This window comes from Micropterus dolomieu, linkage group LG16, assembly GCF_021292245.1.
Source record: "Micropterus dolomieu isolate WLL.071019.BEF.003 ecotype Adirondacks linkage group LG16, ASM2129224v1, whole genome shotgun sequence".
In the NCBI taxonomy this organism is placed as follows: Eukaryota; Metazoa; Chordata; class Actinopteri; order Centrarchiformes; family Centrarchidae; genus Micropterus; species Micropterus dolomieu.
Window position 1 is genome coordinate 2,539,039 of NC_060165.1, and position 16,938 is coordinate 2,555,976.

Here is a 16,938-nt window from a genome sequence, read left to right on the forward strand (position 1 = left end):
CTGGTCTGATGAGTCTCGATTTCTGTTGAGACATTCAGATGGTAGAGTCAGAATTTGGCGTAAACAGAATGAGAACATGGATCCATCATGCCTTGTTACCACTGTGCAGGCTGGTGGTGGTGGTGTAATGGTGTGGGGGATGTTTTCTTGGCACACTTTAGGCCCCTTAGTGCCAATTGGGCATCATTTAAATGCCACGGCCTACCTGAGCATTGTTTCTGACCATGTCCATCCCTTTATGGCCACCATGTACCCATCCTCTGATGGCTACTTCCAGCAGGATAATGCACCATGTCACAAAGCTCCAATCATTTCAAATTGGTTTCTTGAACATGACAATGAGTTCGCTGTACTAAAATGGCCCCCACAGTCACCAGATCTCCACCCAACAGAGCATCTTTGGGATGTGCATCCCACAAATCTCCATCAACTGCAAGATGCTATCCTATCAATATGGGCCAACATTTCTAAAGAATGCTTTCAGCACCTTGTTGAATCAATGGCATGTAGAATTAAGGCAGTTCTGAAGGCGAAAGGGGGTCAAACACAGTATTAGTATGGTGTTCCTAATAATCCTTTAGGTGAGTGTAGATGTCTTTGATTGTGTATGGCAAAAGGTTTTTGAGTGTGCATCACGTGGTCCTGCACTACCAACTGCAGCCAAAATCATCTTACAACCCTGCTCACAATCCTCAAGCTGGTTTACAAGCATTAAAATAAAATATGTTAATGTAAGATGAAAAAGTTAATGGCAGGGACCAATCTAACTGTTTCCAATAGCAAGAAGGCACATTATGTCAAAAAGTTGTCATCTGAAGAAAACCAAACCGTCTTCCATTTATTTATTTTAAACTGGAAGCTCCAGCTCTGGATGTAACTGCCTCTTATATCTGTAAAGAGGAAGATATCTCTTTCCAAAAGTAAAGCGATGAAAAACATGCAGCGCACCTGAGTGGAGCAGCATTGAAAAACAAATGTATGACTGATAATGTCAACTCAAATGCGAATCAGCTCCAGCCAGCTGATGTGACACCGGCTAATGCCGTGATAGTACTCAAGTCACTCTCGCACTGTGAGTGGTAATGTATCTGGTAGAGTTTTGCAATTTAAACATCTTAAATCTGAGGCGCAAACCTGCTCTGTGTGGGACTGTGAGCTGCACTTTATCAGAGGTGCTGAAGTTAAGATGTGTGTGGTGAGATTTCTGATTTCTGATCATGTTTTCAGTTAGTTTTGGTTTTCACCTGTGTCTCATCGTAACATACAGTCCCAAACGGGGTTCTGTGTCTGTCAGACTATCTGAAGGGGATACTACCACACAAATATCCACTTGTCCTCTTGGGACTCAGTTTTCCTTATTGTGATTCACTATAACTTATCTGCTGTATTCAAACCTACCTTGAGTGAATTTAAAAAGATGGGCTGGTTAATATCAATAGATTTGAGTGTGTCATACTTTTTACTTTTGATACTTAAGTACTGTTTAACTTTAGTAGTGTTTTCCTAGATTACTTATATTTTTACTTGAATAACATTTTAGTGGTATCTGTACTTTTACCTAAGTAGGAAAACTGAGTAGATTTTCCACCACTGACATCTTCTAAGCATCTGCTGCAGCTCAGGGTGTTTGTTTCCACCCTGTGATGGAGACGGATGGCAGGTGAGTCAGAGGTGGAGGCCAGTGGAGCTGTGGATAGCAGCAGGGTGACGGACCGCTGAGAAACAGGCATGCCACGTGTTAAGTGGCTGGCATCCCTAACACTCTACTGCTGCCATGCAGGTGACCTGCAGCCCTCGCTTAGTGGATGGACAAAAACAAGGACAACATTCATTGTCTTGACACCTGCTGCTCTGTGCTGCAGGTATAAGGTGACAGCTGTGGTGAGGTGCAACATTTGTAGAAAGAAGTGTAGATTCAAAAAAACAAGCTGAATTTAGCTCCTTTACCAAAACATCAACTCAACCTACAATATTCCCTAGTTTTGTTGATCTAATCTTATGACTAGTTTTAAGTTGCGAAACAATTAGCTAGAAAACACAAACTGAGAGAATGTGCCACACCTTTCACACTAGTAATTTGATCCATTGTTAATATAAAAATACTGATTTTTATTCAATGCAGTTTAATTCTAAATACTTTATTCATCCTTTATGGGGCAAAAAATAAATTTAAATTTACACACCTATAAAAGTAAATATAAGAGAAATATGTTTGAAAGACACACGAAGATTAGCAGCATGTGTGCGAGTCCATAGAAGGCCAACAATATCCAGCAATCATTTATCGTCATGTTTTTAAAAATTTCCACTTCTTTCCTTCTACCAGGCACACGTCCAGCACAATGGTGCCTATGTCAAAAAGTTTAAAAGACCACATTTATCAGTCTATACACAAGGTGAAATGACAATTTCTTGTACCGGGGCACCCAAAATCCTCCCATATGTTTAGTAGGTATTGAGCAGGTAAGATTGATATATTATGTTTATTGTGCATACACAGGCTCTGACTGAGATGCATGGCAGACAGAGGTAATGTGGGGGTAAGTCACATCAACACGTAGAATAAATAAAAAAATATAAATGCAAAGTAGGATTTGGCAAGAAATATTGACTTTTCAAGGATGGACAATGATTAAAACTTTTTTTTGTTTTCTTTTCTCTCTATATGTAAATCAAATACATACTGAGGTGGACTGAGGTAAGAAGTGAAGCATTGACATGTCTAACAACACTTCCTGTCTTCTCTCTCTCGGCATCCAGCCGCTTATCCTTTGTCAGCACATGCTTCACTATCTGAGGAGGACTGTATTTCTATTCTCACGAGCCAGAGAGAGAGAGAGAGAGAGAGAGAGAGACAGACAGACAGGCAGAGCAGAAGGGAGAGGGAGGGAGAGAGGGGAGATGACCTTGGTTTCTCTGTGGAGCCGTCCCGCTGCCCACGTGCACTGAGGAGATAAGCAGAGTGCTGAGAAGCCATCGTCAAACCCTGACACCACACAGCACTACAACTGGGCACAGTATTCACACTGCACTGAGATAGACTGTGTGTACAGGAACACTGTGGGACTAAGCGATGCCTCCACTGAACATCTGTCCACCCCCACACAGCTCTCTCTTATCTGCCCGGTGAACACTGACTCATTTTAAACCAACTTTAATCACAGTTGCATGGTAGTGAATAATGGAGCATAAAAACAAGTAGTGTCTTCCTGGGCACTGTCTGTTCATCCAACTGACATGACCCTTGTTGAAATATACAGGTAAATAAACAGTTTTGAGGGCACCATGTAAAGCCTCCACCAGGTAAAGCTCTCTGTATTTCGCAGTATACCAGAGTGAAGGGGGAGGAACCCAGAGCCATGTAGAGAGTGCCACAATCCACCATTGCTCAAAAAAAAAAGAATCTTTTTAACTGAGATTTTTTATTTATGTTTATATTGATTGTAGTTTGCGTTGATATGCTTTGTAATGTTTAACTGTATGCAGTCATGGCAATAAAGCAAGTTAAATTGAATTTGAACTGAATTTCTATCCACATGACTATGGACGGAGCGATGCAAACGTAGTGACGGAATAGGCTACAGCAAGTAGGACTATGGTATGCATGAGAGTGTCTGTTACGACCCTAAGGGTCATGTGTTTGGTTTGGGATGTGTTCCTTCTCTCTCTCTCTCTCTCTCTCTCTCTCTCTCTCTCTCTCTCTCTCTCTCTCTCTCTCTCTCTCTCTCTCAGGTAGTGGCCCTTCCCCCCCATGCCTCGGCTGCATGAGTGAGTGGCAGCAGGTGTGCCTGATCACCGCTCAGTGCCTGGAGGATAAGAAGGCCTGGGGTTTTTCACAGGACTCAGTCTGTTTCCCTTGCTACCTGTTATGACCACAGTGGGTTGAACACTGACTTAGACTTCTGTGAGTCCAGAACAGTGGAGAAAGGACTTTTTAGCTGTTTATTTAGTGTTGAACCTTGCTCCCTCATTTACTTACCCTGTGTTTATTGTTGCCTTACCTTGTTGGCTCGCTGTCTCCTTTTGAGAGAGTAGTTTTGGTTTTCCTTTGTCAATATTGTAATACAGTTTTTAGTTTGCACATAACTCTGACTTCCTGTCCTCTTTTGCCCTGGTTTTATTTCAAATATTGTTGCTCCTCTTCCCCCTGGACTTACCATCCGGAGGAACGTAATAGTGTCCAAGAAAAGTTTCTGATGCTCCAGATAAAAAAAGGAACTCAGCGTTCAGAGGAAGCGGTACAAAGAAAGATCTTGGGCGAGGACAAACATGGATAACCATTGGCATAGCTTTTCCTGTTGGACAGGGTTGGAAGGAGGGACTAAGACACAAAGTCGTGTTACGGCTCTTGGACAGGTTGCTATTTGTAAAATATTCAATATAAATGATTAATTCTCCCTAAATAATGGATTATTGTCTTGGAAATGTGGAAATGTTCTGTATTTTGTAACTATTTCTGAACACGAGCCTGGGGTGAGCTCACCTGTAGGCATTCATCATGAGCATGTATCAACAGTGTTTGGGAATTACTCTGATTGACAGAAGGGGGGGACAAAAGTTCCACTCTGCAGGTTTAAAGCTCCAGCCTAAAAGAAAAGAGCAGACACGCTCTTACGGTGTCTTTCACTCATGTGTCTGTTAAAGCATTGGCTTCCACTCATTACAGTGCAAGATGGACTGATTTATGAAATCATGGTCAGCCTCACCCTAAGGTCCTGCAGAAGCAGATTGCCAACAAGTCCAGAACGATCTAGTGTGACTGAACAGGAGATCAATAAGAATCTGGCCTTGAGGCTCTTGATATATGATAACCAATATGTGCTCACTACAAGGTGGGGAGCAGAGTACAGTTCAGAGGCAAACTGTAGCGTTGGATTATGTCACTAGCGTGTAGCAGGAAAGCAATGGAATTTGTTAAAAACATGACAATGCAAGCAAAGACTGTGTGATTGATTTCTAAGTTAACTGCAAAAGAAAGTCGTTTAGAGAAAAAGATATTTGTAAAGGTTGTGTAGATAATCAGGGCCTGATGACACACAGCAGATCAACGTCTTTACTACTTTGACCACTTTTATTTAACAATGCCATAATCAACATCTCAGACCGCAGACAACCACTTACTTCTTGCACACTGTAGGGATAAGCAGACCTGGAAGCATATACCGATTACTACTACAGCCAATCTAAAATTGATACTCCCCAGCAAGAATCATCCAACCCGAAAGAAAACAGAAAAAGACATCATCCACAGACACAAGTGATCTTCAGACCACAGAAACTGAGGTCACTATCTTACAATCCCTCAATAAAAAACTTGATTTTTTGTTTAAACTTCACAATGAAAAACGGCTTCACTCAGGCCCGGTGTTCTCCAGTATAAAAGCGCGTCTCATGTCCTGTACTGTGGGTAGAGACCCTGTTCCCAATGCTCCATGCGCCTCCTTGTTTTTGTTTCTTTCACTATACAACACTCCACTCACTATTCCTTCAAGCATGCATACCTGCTGACATGACTGACCTACTGATTATCACACTTCATAGGATTATTTGAATATTAAGTTGTTTCTGTTTGCTTGAAAAATAAAAGTAATGGTACCTTTACTGCAGTTTTGGGTCATACTGTTCTTTTTGTCGCGGTTTTGAGCCAGCCGTGACAAAATGGGGGTTTGTCCAATTTGGATTCCCGCTGCCGTTGTTGGTTTATATTTAATTGATTCTCTTTGTGCTTGAGCTGTCCAGGTGCAGTTGATTGTGGGGGGTTTCCCTGGCAGTCTGAGTGGCCTGACCAATCTGTGACGGGGGTTGGTACGTATCTCATCTGGGGGATGGATTTTTGTGGAATTCCCTAGTTAATTTGCATATTCTGGTTTCCGCCTCGTTTGACATAGCCAAATTGAGGTCGAGGAAGACACCTGGGAGAGCGGAGTGTCCTTGGTGGAACTGTGAAGTGGAAAACCTGTTTGTCCAAGGGAAGGTAAGTGTTGACATGCTGGTGTGTAATCGTGTTGGCACTAAAGGGATTTCCCCGGTTAGGTATAAGAGCGTTACTCCTTTGTGTTACGCTGGTTTGTTATTTCTGTAGTGCTGTGGTGAATGTGGTTGGAGACTTAGGTCTCGAGAGCATGTTCTTGGCGGTGAGGAAGTTGCCAATGGCTGGTCGCTCTCACGCTAGCGGTCTATAGTGCGTAAATACCCACCGCAACTAACCAATGAAGACTAGGGGTGAGTTACTTTAGTGTGTGGTTAGGCAGATAGAAGGGACGCTCCTTTTTGCCTTTATTAGTAACCAGCGTGTTGATTACTTCATGTTCTTTTGGTCTAGGTTTTTGGAGATTCCATCAGAGGGGTTTCTAGATGGCTGCACGAAAGAGCAGTTGTTGAGAATAGCTGACCATTATAAGATTGAGCTGCGATGGACTGGCGACCTGTCCAGGGTGTACCCTGCCTTTTTCGCCCGATGTCAGCTGGGATTGGGTCCAGCCCCCCCATTATAAGATTGAGCTGCGATGGACTGGCGACCTGTCCAGGGTGTACCCTGCCTTTTTCGCCCGATGTCAGCTGGGATTGGGTCCAGCCCCCCCGCGACCCTGTACGCAGGATAAGCAGTTGACGATGGATGGATGGATAAGATTGAGATCAGTGAAAAAAGGCTCGAGGACACTGTTAGGTCTGTGTTGAAGGCTAACTTGTATGACATGGAGGTGTTGCCGGCTGATAAAAGTCCTGTGAGAGGGTAGGTTAAGCATGGAAGCTAGTCAGCAGCTAGGTGGAGTTAGTCCTACTTTAGGTGCACGTTCTTCACAGTAGTTTGCGGCTACTTCCGAAATTTAATGACAGGGACCCCGAGACATTATTTTCTCTGTTTGAGAGATTAGCTGACGCTAGGGACTGGCCTGATGGGGATTGCACACTTATGTTGCAATGTGTTTTGACCGGTAGGGCTCAGGAAGCAATTTCAGCTTTATCTGTGGCAGATGGCTTGAGTTATGCATCGGTGAAAACTGCTGTTCTGACCGTATTTCCACATATTTAACAGAACAGCAGGTAGTAACAGTGGGTGAGGCAGCTGCCTTGGCAGAGCAGTATGTTTTGTCTCATTGTAGTGATGAGACACACAGACACACACAACTCAAAGCATGTACCTTGTCAATAATATCCATAGCAAGCGATTTCAAAAACAACCCCCGATAATTCCTATTAACGAAACAGGTTTTATCAAAAGAAGACATGCATACAATAACACACAGGCTGTTCAACATCATTCTGATAGGCTAACTGAGAACAATGAGGAAACAATAATAGCTTCATTGGATGCAGAAAAAGCTTTCGATTGAAGGAAAGGAAAGCAATTAATCAACTTCTGCACAGGGGGACAAGACAAGGATGCCTACTCTCTCCTTCCCTCTTCACCGTCTGCATTGAACCACTTGCTGCAACCGTCCACCAGAACAATCGTATTAAAGGTGTGCAATCCTCAATGGTAAGACATAAAATAAGAATATACGCAGATGGTATCCTACTCTATTTACAAAACCCACTACAAGAAACCATTAACCTATTCAGTAGATTATCTAAAATTTCAAACTACTAACTACTAACAACAAGTCAGAATTATCACTGTTGCATCTCTTTAAAAAAGAGCTGGAATCTAGCAACCCTACCAACACCCATCCCTCTTTCCACAGACACCATAAGATAGCCAGGTGTAATTATTTCCCCCCAGCTATCAGAGCTTGTGCACTTAAATTTCAAACCACTGATCAAAATGATAGAAGATGACACAGACAGATGGATGAATCTACCAGTGTCATTAATCACCAAGATGACAGTACTACCCAAAAGAACTACTTTTAACTACTTTTCACATGGTTTACAGATTCTGCAGCCATGCACACGACTGATTATCAGTTAAAGATGCCTTCCTCTGTATAGTCTCAGTTAACCAAAAAGGATAAAAAAAAAACAAAAACAAAGATAATAAAGAATAAAAAAAGAAACAAAATTTAACATGAATGAGCAATAAATAAAAAGAGGTATGGACACTGTGGTGGGTGAAACAAGCACTTTTAGGCTCCAGAAATGAAATAACTAACACTTTAATGGCATGGAGTAAAACATGACCAAAGCAGAAAACAAAATATGGATTCAACGGTTACTAGTTTAATGATGAACCACGGTAAAATTAAACAGTTAATGTACCAAACATTAAAACTGTTTGATTACCGTGCTTTGAAAAACTCACAGTAACAACACATATTGCATGCAACGTAGGTTTGTTGTTGGTCAATGAACATGGCGGAGAGGAGTAACAATGCTCCAGAGCTTCAGCCTAGTCCTCAGAGAACTCAGTCTGAAGTGTGGTCGTGTTTTGGTTTTTATAACATAACATTATATATTTATAACATTATAGTCCCCACTATTGGTACTATCACCATTTACCCTTGTTCTTCTGCGACTACTACTACTGCTTCTATTATCAATACTATTATCAATTATATGACGTATATCAATCTAAATGAGTTCTTAATAGAACAACTGATTGATCAGTTTATCAATCAATTTATTTTATTATTTGTTACTGCTGGGAGACTTCCAATTATGCACTGAGCTCCTCTCGCCTCCTCTACCTCTCCATCTGTATGCATTCTTATGCCATTAATGCATGTTACTAACTTCCCTCCTCCCATAGTTTTGTGCTTTTCTTGTCCCGTTTTTTTCTCCTTCTGTTGCTTTCAGGTGTTTCTGCCTCCAGAGCTGTGGAGTCTGGATCTGTGGTTTTAGGCTTCCTGCTGCCCCCATGTTCCTGCTTGACACCCGCTGCTACAATTACTATTATGAGCATTAACACTGCTATCATTATTAGCACTATTATTCTTTTACATTGAAATCTGTACCACAACCACCTTTACTGTTTTGTTTGTGGGGTTTTTTTTTGTTTTTTTTACATCTGAGTGGATATTGGGTTGGGTAGTCGGACTAAACAACTCCAAAAGGGTACATTCATGATTGTGTCAGCAAATGTTTTTAAAATGGGCTTTATGCACAATCACATATGCATATATCTCCTCTCGAGTTGTGCGCATGCAGGCAGAAGTGAGAGTGAGTTACTATGGTTACAGGGATGTGTTGAACTTTTGCAACACAGGAGGAGAACAAGGTGGGGTGGTAGATAAGCAGCATCGTGATATTACTGATTTCCTTTCCCCCTGCTGTGTCAACGAGGAGCTAATCCATCGGTCTCTAGGACACCATATATATATATATATATATATATATATATATATATACACAGTGTGTAATACAAAGTTTCACAAAGTGTTTCCATAAAGCTTCATATTCCAGATTTCCTTTTTTCCCCTGCAATGTCAACAAGGAGCTAATCCCCCCCCCCCGAGTGCTGCCCTGGAAAGAGATTACTCAACAAAATAGTGACTTAAATAGAGAGTAAATGCATCTGTCCAGCAGAAACTGGATGGTATGATGAAGAGAGGAGAGCAGTTCTTTAGGTGAATAACTTTGAGTTAATTACAGTCAACTAGGAGGATAGCAGCGCACTGTGAAATCTTATGTGGCAGTTGGTCAAAGTAAGCTAAGCTCTCTCTCTTCTTTTCCTCATTTTTTTAGTCAGGGTAAATGACTTGAGGATTTCTGAGCTGGTGGATACAGAAGCTCTGTGATGTGACTAACCGGATTAACGGTTAGCTAGGACTTCATGGGGGGAAAATGCAGTGGGGACTCATCATCCTCTGCCGCAATAGCAACACATGCAGCATTAAATGTATGGAAGATGCACTTATATTTACACTGATACTGGACATACAATTTCCCCAATTTCCTTCTCATGATGCTCTATCTCTAATGTCATGTTAATACCGCCTTTGCTATGGAAAGACAACAGTCATAATTCACACAGCTGCTCTTGTTAGGAAAACAAACAACTAAGGCTGTTGTTTTTCACATATGCTGTCCTGCACAGTATTTCCTCTGATGGAGTACTAAAATAGGCGTCTTTCAATTCACATGCAAGCATTTACCCCATAAGTGACTGACTGGTCTGTCCATCTGTCTTTCTACCACATTGTTCAAAAGGTATCTTGAAGACTTCTCGCTAGATTTCTATGAAATTTGCGCTGGATTTTCACAGTCCCCAGAGGATGGATCCTGGAGCCTTCAGTATGCTTCAACTGAACTAGATAGTGTGACATGTCCCCCCAACTGCATCTAAAGGCAAAAGTGTTTATACCTGTTTAATGGCCTCACTTGAAAGGCAGGGGATAAAGCATCTTCTCTTTTGAGCCTTGGTCAATAAATCACAAAGCCATTTTATGTTGGCGGGATTCTGGCTACATCCCACTGGCCCCAATTGTCTCTCCAAGAATTCTGTACTACTGCACTCTTCACATGTCTTTATAGTCTCAACACAATAAATTGTTGAATTCCGTTGACAATTCTGCATTTAAAAAAATGCATGTCATGTATCATTTTTTAAATATAGCTACAAAAGATTGCTTACACAAGGTTTTAGAAAAAAACACAAGACAATTTGTGTGCCACTCAATTCTTTCCGGAATCTGAACATTGATTTTAGCCTGGAAATCAGGTTTTGGTCGTCTAGGCAAGACCTATGAAATAACAGGCCAACATTTTGTAAGAATGACCATCAGATTTCTTATGGGTTTGGATTATTACACCACATTGAGATTTTCATGCTGCTGTGTATGCTGGTATTTGAGACGCTGTAAGAAAATAGTTTCCACAGTATGAATAAGGGACCATTAGAGATAGGAGCGACATTACATATCAACAGTAAAGCAACGACATCGTCAGTAAATATGAGTATAGTGGTCATTTTGCAGGATTGTGGAGGGGCCGTATTACAGAAACTTCCTAACCTGCAGATCCTATCGTAACTGCTTGGTAACCACCAAGGGTTAGGAACTGATTTAGGAAAAAGGCCATTACAGATTAACAGTTTCTACGTCAATGTTTCTTTCCTAACTTTGGATAAGAAAAGTGTATTACAGAAGCATCCTAACTTTGTAAAATCTTAAATGAACTCTTCTAACTTTAGGAGAACTGTTAAGTTGTCCTAACTTTTACTTTTCCACCAGGTAGTGTTTGCTAACTCGTTTAAACCACATGGCTGCTCTTTAATTGCTTTTACAAAATTACAACAGGCGGAACTTATTCATTGATTCTACCGTATTGCTAGATAATGACTGAATAATGTGAAGGCTTGATGTATGAAAAGTATTCTAATGCAAGTCTTTGATGGGAGGAGATCATTAAAGACAATAAATAAATTTTAAAAAAATCACCCCCAGCCTTTATTATTATTGTTATTACTATAATTTTTTTTTTACCTTAATTATTAACTTTAATTATTAACTTTCCTGAGAAGAGTACGGGTTTCTGCCAGGGTCAGTGAGGGAGCACCAGTGTTTTCATCTGCTCTTTGGACACAACAGTTGCCTTTTTCTTCGTATCAGTGGGCTTATTTTCTTTTTAACAGCATCAACTCTCCACTGGATGCTGGATATGCAGCGGTGACTGCGTCCACTATTTTTGCCCACTTTCTATCTTTAATCTTTCGAGTTAAGCGTTATGTGAATTTGGATTTCTCGACGGAGGTTACCAACACCTCTAAGACATCTGACTTGAAGTTCAGTGACAGTTGTTGTTTCTGCTCTGCTTTTCAATGTATGTTTCATTTAAATAAATAACTGCGATTAAAAGCTGTTTAGCTCACGAGATGAGTAAAGTGGCATCGGTTGCTAACGAAAAAGTGAGTTTTCCCTTTGGAAACCCAAGTCTTACAAATTGATGACTAACTCTGTATGGTCTATTGTATCCTTTTAACCGCAATGATGTTGGTCACTTGGAGAATAGGAAAAGCAAAGAGCAAAGCAAAACAAACCTGTAACCTGTTGAATCACCTGTAAGTCTCAGACAATATAAATATGCTCATGAAAATGATCAGTGTTCTACTTTAGAAAAAAAACACTGAAATTTACTGAGGCATTTAATGGCAGTTTTATGGCTCTATTTACTGTTTTTGTGGATGTTTGCTTGTGGGCTTTTGTCCTAGATATTCTCCAACACAGAATTTGCCAGTGCTCCGAGAATAAACGAGAGGACAGATAATGTGATGGATTGCAATGCTTAGCCCATCAATTGATCATAAATACGCAGCTTTGTGCAGTACAGTCAGTGGGGATGGAAGAGGATGTTTTCTGGAGTGGAGACAGGGAGGAGGGGTGTCTCTTTGAGGAGATTTTGTGAGGTGTAGCACTGCTTTGAAGTCTGTGAAGTGCTGCTGCAGACAACCATGAGATGGGGCTTTCAGTTTCCAATTACTCATGGCTCTGTGCGAATAAGAGGAAACTAAATTCACTCAGCCAGCAAGTAATGTCAGTCGCATGCGACAAATAAGGAGCTGCCTGCCTGGTATATGGCATGTTATATAACATATGTTATATGTCAGATTTTGTATTTCGTATTTTCAGGTGGTTTGCACCATGAGTGTTAAAAGGCTGTTTCAGTGGCATTTCTTCCATGAATAAAAAATATATAATCCAGAGATGTTCCTACAATTTGTCAAAACCAGGCTCTTTATTAAGGGCCCATTTGAATCCCTTCAGTTCTGGCTCAAAGATTGCATATATTTTGTTCAGGGTTGGGAATCCCAACTTGGGTTTCATGCTTAACTTTACCTGTAGGTCCCCGACATCAGTAAGTCCACCCCTTAAAAAAAAAAAATCAGGAACCAACCTGCCTGCGCACCACTGATTTGTATTTTAGCTGCTGTTGTGGACTGTACTTGTATAGCACCTTTCTGGTCTTCCAACCATTCAGAATGGAACATTCACACACCTTGGCACAGCCATTGGGAACAACTTTGGGTTCCGTGTCTTGCTCCAGGACCCGGGGGATCAAACCACTGACCCTCTGATTAGTGGACAACCCGCTCTATCTCCTGAGCCACAGCGGGGTGTTCTTTCTCACCCTCGAGACTGTTAGCTTTTGAATCTGAAAAAGTGAGATTACACATTGAGCTGTACACATGCGTACTACACAGCTATTTAGTCAATATGACTCGCATTCATCCATATTGCAGAAGGGATTTGTCTGTCCTCGTATGATGCGTCACAGATGAACTGCCATGCTTAACTCAGCACAAGAAGAAATGTCGAGTTTCTCTAATGTGCAACTGAGAGATGACTAATATTACACACTGATCAAATTAAAATCACACTGACGGACTGTACTCTCCACCCCGTGTATCTGTAGCTGAACACTACAGTGCAGCACAGTGCACATAACTTGGCAGCAGCTGAGCTGTCAATACACTGTATATCTACTCTAAATGTCTTTAGAGACAAGCAATATGAGCCAAAGCTTGCTGTGTTCCAGACCGCCTATCCTACTGCTGATGCAGACACCTCCACTGTTTTTATATACTGTTGGTAAGCATTATTTATCTAGAGTCAACTGAGCTACACCTTTCACAGGCCACCGTCTATCTCCCTGTCCCTCCTCTCCACACTGTTTACATTTGGGTCCTACCCTTGTTGCCACTCTACCGCACCCCCATGACACCACCTTGGTTAACTACACAGTGCCACACATTCACACTCCGCTACAAGAGCAGCTGGTGCATCAGCTTCACGCTTTGGTGCACTGTAGAAGCAACTGGTCAGGAGAGCAAGCAGTGATGTGGTGATTTGCAGGTCAAAAGGACATCTAGACATCCTGATTATAACATTTACATTTACTCATTTGGCAAACACTTTTATCCAAAGTGACTTATATTTGAGGAACAAGCATCAACAAAGCATCAAATACAGCACGAAATCAACAACAGACAATAAATACTAGTAAGAGCAGCAATAAAAACAAGTAAGAACTACTAGCACATATGGCATCATTGGTCAGCTACGTGACATGCGGCAGTAGGTGACGGTGAAAGCAGCGAAGCAAAGGAAAACATGAGCGCTACGTTTCAGTCTGGCAGTAAATGTGCAGGTCACAGTGTGTCCATTAATAAAAGTCTGTCTGTCGTTTTCCAACTAATGGAAAAGTGAAGCCAGTTAGCGCTAGCTAACATCTCCTCTTCTGCTTCTAGTTCAAGTTTCTTTGTTGTCATTCATCAACATATCGAGTACACAAATGAACAAAATGCTGTTTCTCAAGGCCCATGGTGCTCAATACAAGATTACAAGAATCAACTTTCAAGACAAGACACAAACATGTAACTACACTATATGAGACAAAAAAGGATCAGATATATTAAACATTTGGCTGGAGCATTTTAAAGTGCGTAGTTCAACCCCCATCTGACTCTATACTAATAACAGCAGCATCAGACATAAAAATAGCAACAGCAGTGGTCAGTAATAATGCAATAATGCTATGCAATGTTAGCTACATTTATATAAAGTAACATTACATATGTGCATTTCATCACTAACTACTTGTTTGGATTGTTACAAATACTTTGCTTTGAAAGTACCAAGTAGTCAAACAGTGAGAAAAATACATTTTTATCTTGTTCGTTTTACAATTGCATTGTAGCCCTCATAATCGTAATGAGGTACCTAGAAATTCCCACCCTTGAGGTGATGCATCGCAATGCATTGAGGAACCGAATCGAATTGAATTGATCGTTGACCTGATAATAGTCATTGAATCGAATCGTGAGACCAGTGAAGATGCACCCTATTAAATACCTAGGGAAAAAAGTAAGAGTTAACAAAGAGCAATCAATAGAAGATAATTGTAAGGAGATAGATAAAGAAGAGCACAGGAAGTGCATGTTAGAGGTTAGGGGTTTGAGGTGTTATAAGAGGAAGTGTTCTCGGAAGAGATGAGTTTTCAAGAGCTTCTTGAAGTTAGAGAGGGTTGCCCCTCTTGAACTTGTCATGGAAGTAGGACTCCTCTTCATTCCCCCTCCTCCTAGTGACTGACCTCGTGAAAAGAGTTTCTTTAGTGGTTGAGGTTATCACAGAGTAAGAGGGCCTTTCACAGACAAATCTTTGAACCCAAAGCTCTGTCAGATTGTTCCACAGGCTACCGCACTTTTCCAACTATGTGTGCCGGAGATGTGGCACAATCCACCATCCATTCTGAATGGAAGTAGGGAAAAGCGGATGTGAGTGCTATTTTCAGCAGCTCAAGCAACAGCTCACATGCAGAAAAGGATTATCTACATGGACAAATATAGAGCAGGAAAGAGTGGATTAACACAACCATTATATTCTAAATGCACCACCTAAGACACAGCAAGAATTCTATAAAATTACATTTTTTAAATCCAAAACCCACCCTCTTTAATCCGCCACTTAATATTATCATTTCAGTTGTCCTCATATACCATTCCTGCTCATTCCCAATGAACATTTTTCAGGTAATTTTATTCAACTGGTCAGTTCAAGCTGTTATAGTGAATATTTGATAATACTTCAAACACGTTTCTAACTTCATCAGGTGTTTCTGAGATGCAGTTCTACAATAATCTGTATTGGTTTGTAAAATGGATGAGATGAACAATAACAGAAAGGTCACATTGATTATGGCGTAATCATTAAATGTCCTGGAATCTAACCCCTGAAATAAATAACATGATATTATTATTCATAAATGAAAGAGCTATTTATTAAACAGCCAAATATAAAGCATGGATTGGAAACTTTTTTTTTTTTTTTAAACTACAACATGCAGTGAAATAAAGTCAAGCCTATAATGTATGAGTAATGCTCAGAGAGAGAGACAGAGTTTAATGATCAGTGTTTCTATTTGGAATAAGACTTACGTATAAAAAAGTTCTCAATGAGAGTTGTTGACAATTCAAGTTAAACTCTGGGGCCATTGTACATACACAATGTGTCACGCTGTGTGCAGTTTTGTTATTTTAGTCTTTTCTGTATCTGTTATTTAGTCTGTGTCTTGGGTTTCTGCTCTGTCTTTAGTTTTGGGTTCAGTATTGCCGGTGTTTGTTATTTAGTTAGTTAGTTGTTTTCCACTGCCTGTTTGATGTCAGTCTGTTCTGTGCTTCTTCTTTCAGTTTGTTTCACTGTTTTGTTTTAGTCTCTGTTTTAGTTTGTAGTCTACCCTGTGCCTTTAGTGCTGTTCAGTCTGTTTTCTGTCTAGTTTGGTTTTGATCCATGTCTGCCTTAGTTCCTGTTTCTTTCTGTTATTATCTGGTGTTTGTTTTATGCTTGGTTTCTGTCTGCCTGTCTGCTAAGTTCTTATTTATCTGCCATGTCTGCTCTGTGTTTCTGTCTGATCCCAGTTCACTCTTTTTTCCCTGTTGGATGTAGTTTATTTGGATTATTTGTGATCTGTCTGCTTGTGTTGTGTGTTTTGAGTTCCAGTTAGATTCTTGCCTTGTGTTTTGCAACCTGTTAGGTTCCCCTGCTGTCTCTCTGTGCCTCGTTAGTCTCATCTCTGTCACCTGTGTTGTTCCCACCCTTCTTGTTAACCCTGTGTGTGTGTGTGTGTGTGTGTGTGTGTGTGTGTGTATGCTTGCTTTTTCCCCTCAGTCTTTGTCCGGTCATTGTAGTGGTTTGTAGCTGGTAATGCGCTGCCTTGTCCTGCCTGTTCGGTGTTTTTTGGATTATACCCTTTCTGGATTTTCTTTTGGATCGCCTTGTTTGTTTGGACTCTGACTTATTTGGATTTCTTTGGACTCAGCCACTCAAGTTGTAAGTGTAAAGCGACTTACACTTGAAGAACAAGCATCAACAAAGCATCACAGGGACCTCTGGCTTCTCTTTAAATTAAATGTTATATAGGCTATGAGTAGAAAAGTCATTTCTGAGATTTGGTAGTCACAAAAAATTTTTTTTTGTTTGACAAAATTAACATTACGCTGCAAATTAAAATGAACTAAAGTGTACAGCAAAAACATTGCAGTACAATTTATTAACTGTAGCTTGA

General features: G+C 40.7%; 1 protein-coding gene and 1 long non-coding RNA gene across 2 annotated transcripts in view; one reads left to right on the top strand and one right to left on the bottom strand.

Annotated features, from left to right (window-relative positions):
- The window catches only part of tmem178b (transmembrane protein 178B), a 154,081-nt gene that overhangs the window by 39,963 nt on the left and 97,180 nt on the right, over nt 1-16,938 (bottom strand). The window lies entirely within an intron of this gene.
- On the top strand, nt 5,771-8,882 carry LOC123984618. The gene is made up of 3 exons (XR_006828465.1): nt 5,771-5,974; nt 7,369-7,480; nt 8,737-8,882. It is a non-coding gene; the product is annotated as an uncharacterized LOC123984618 (long non-coding RNA).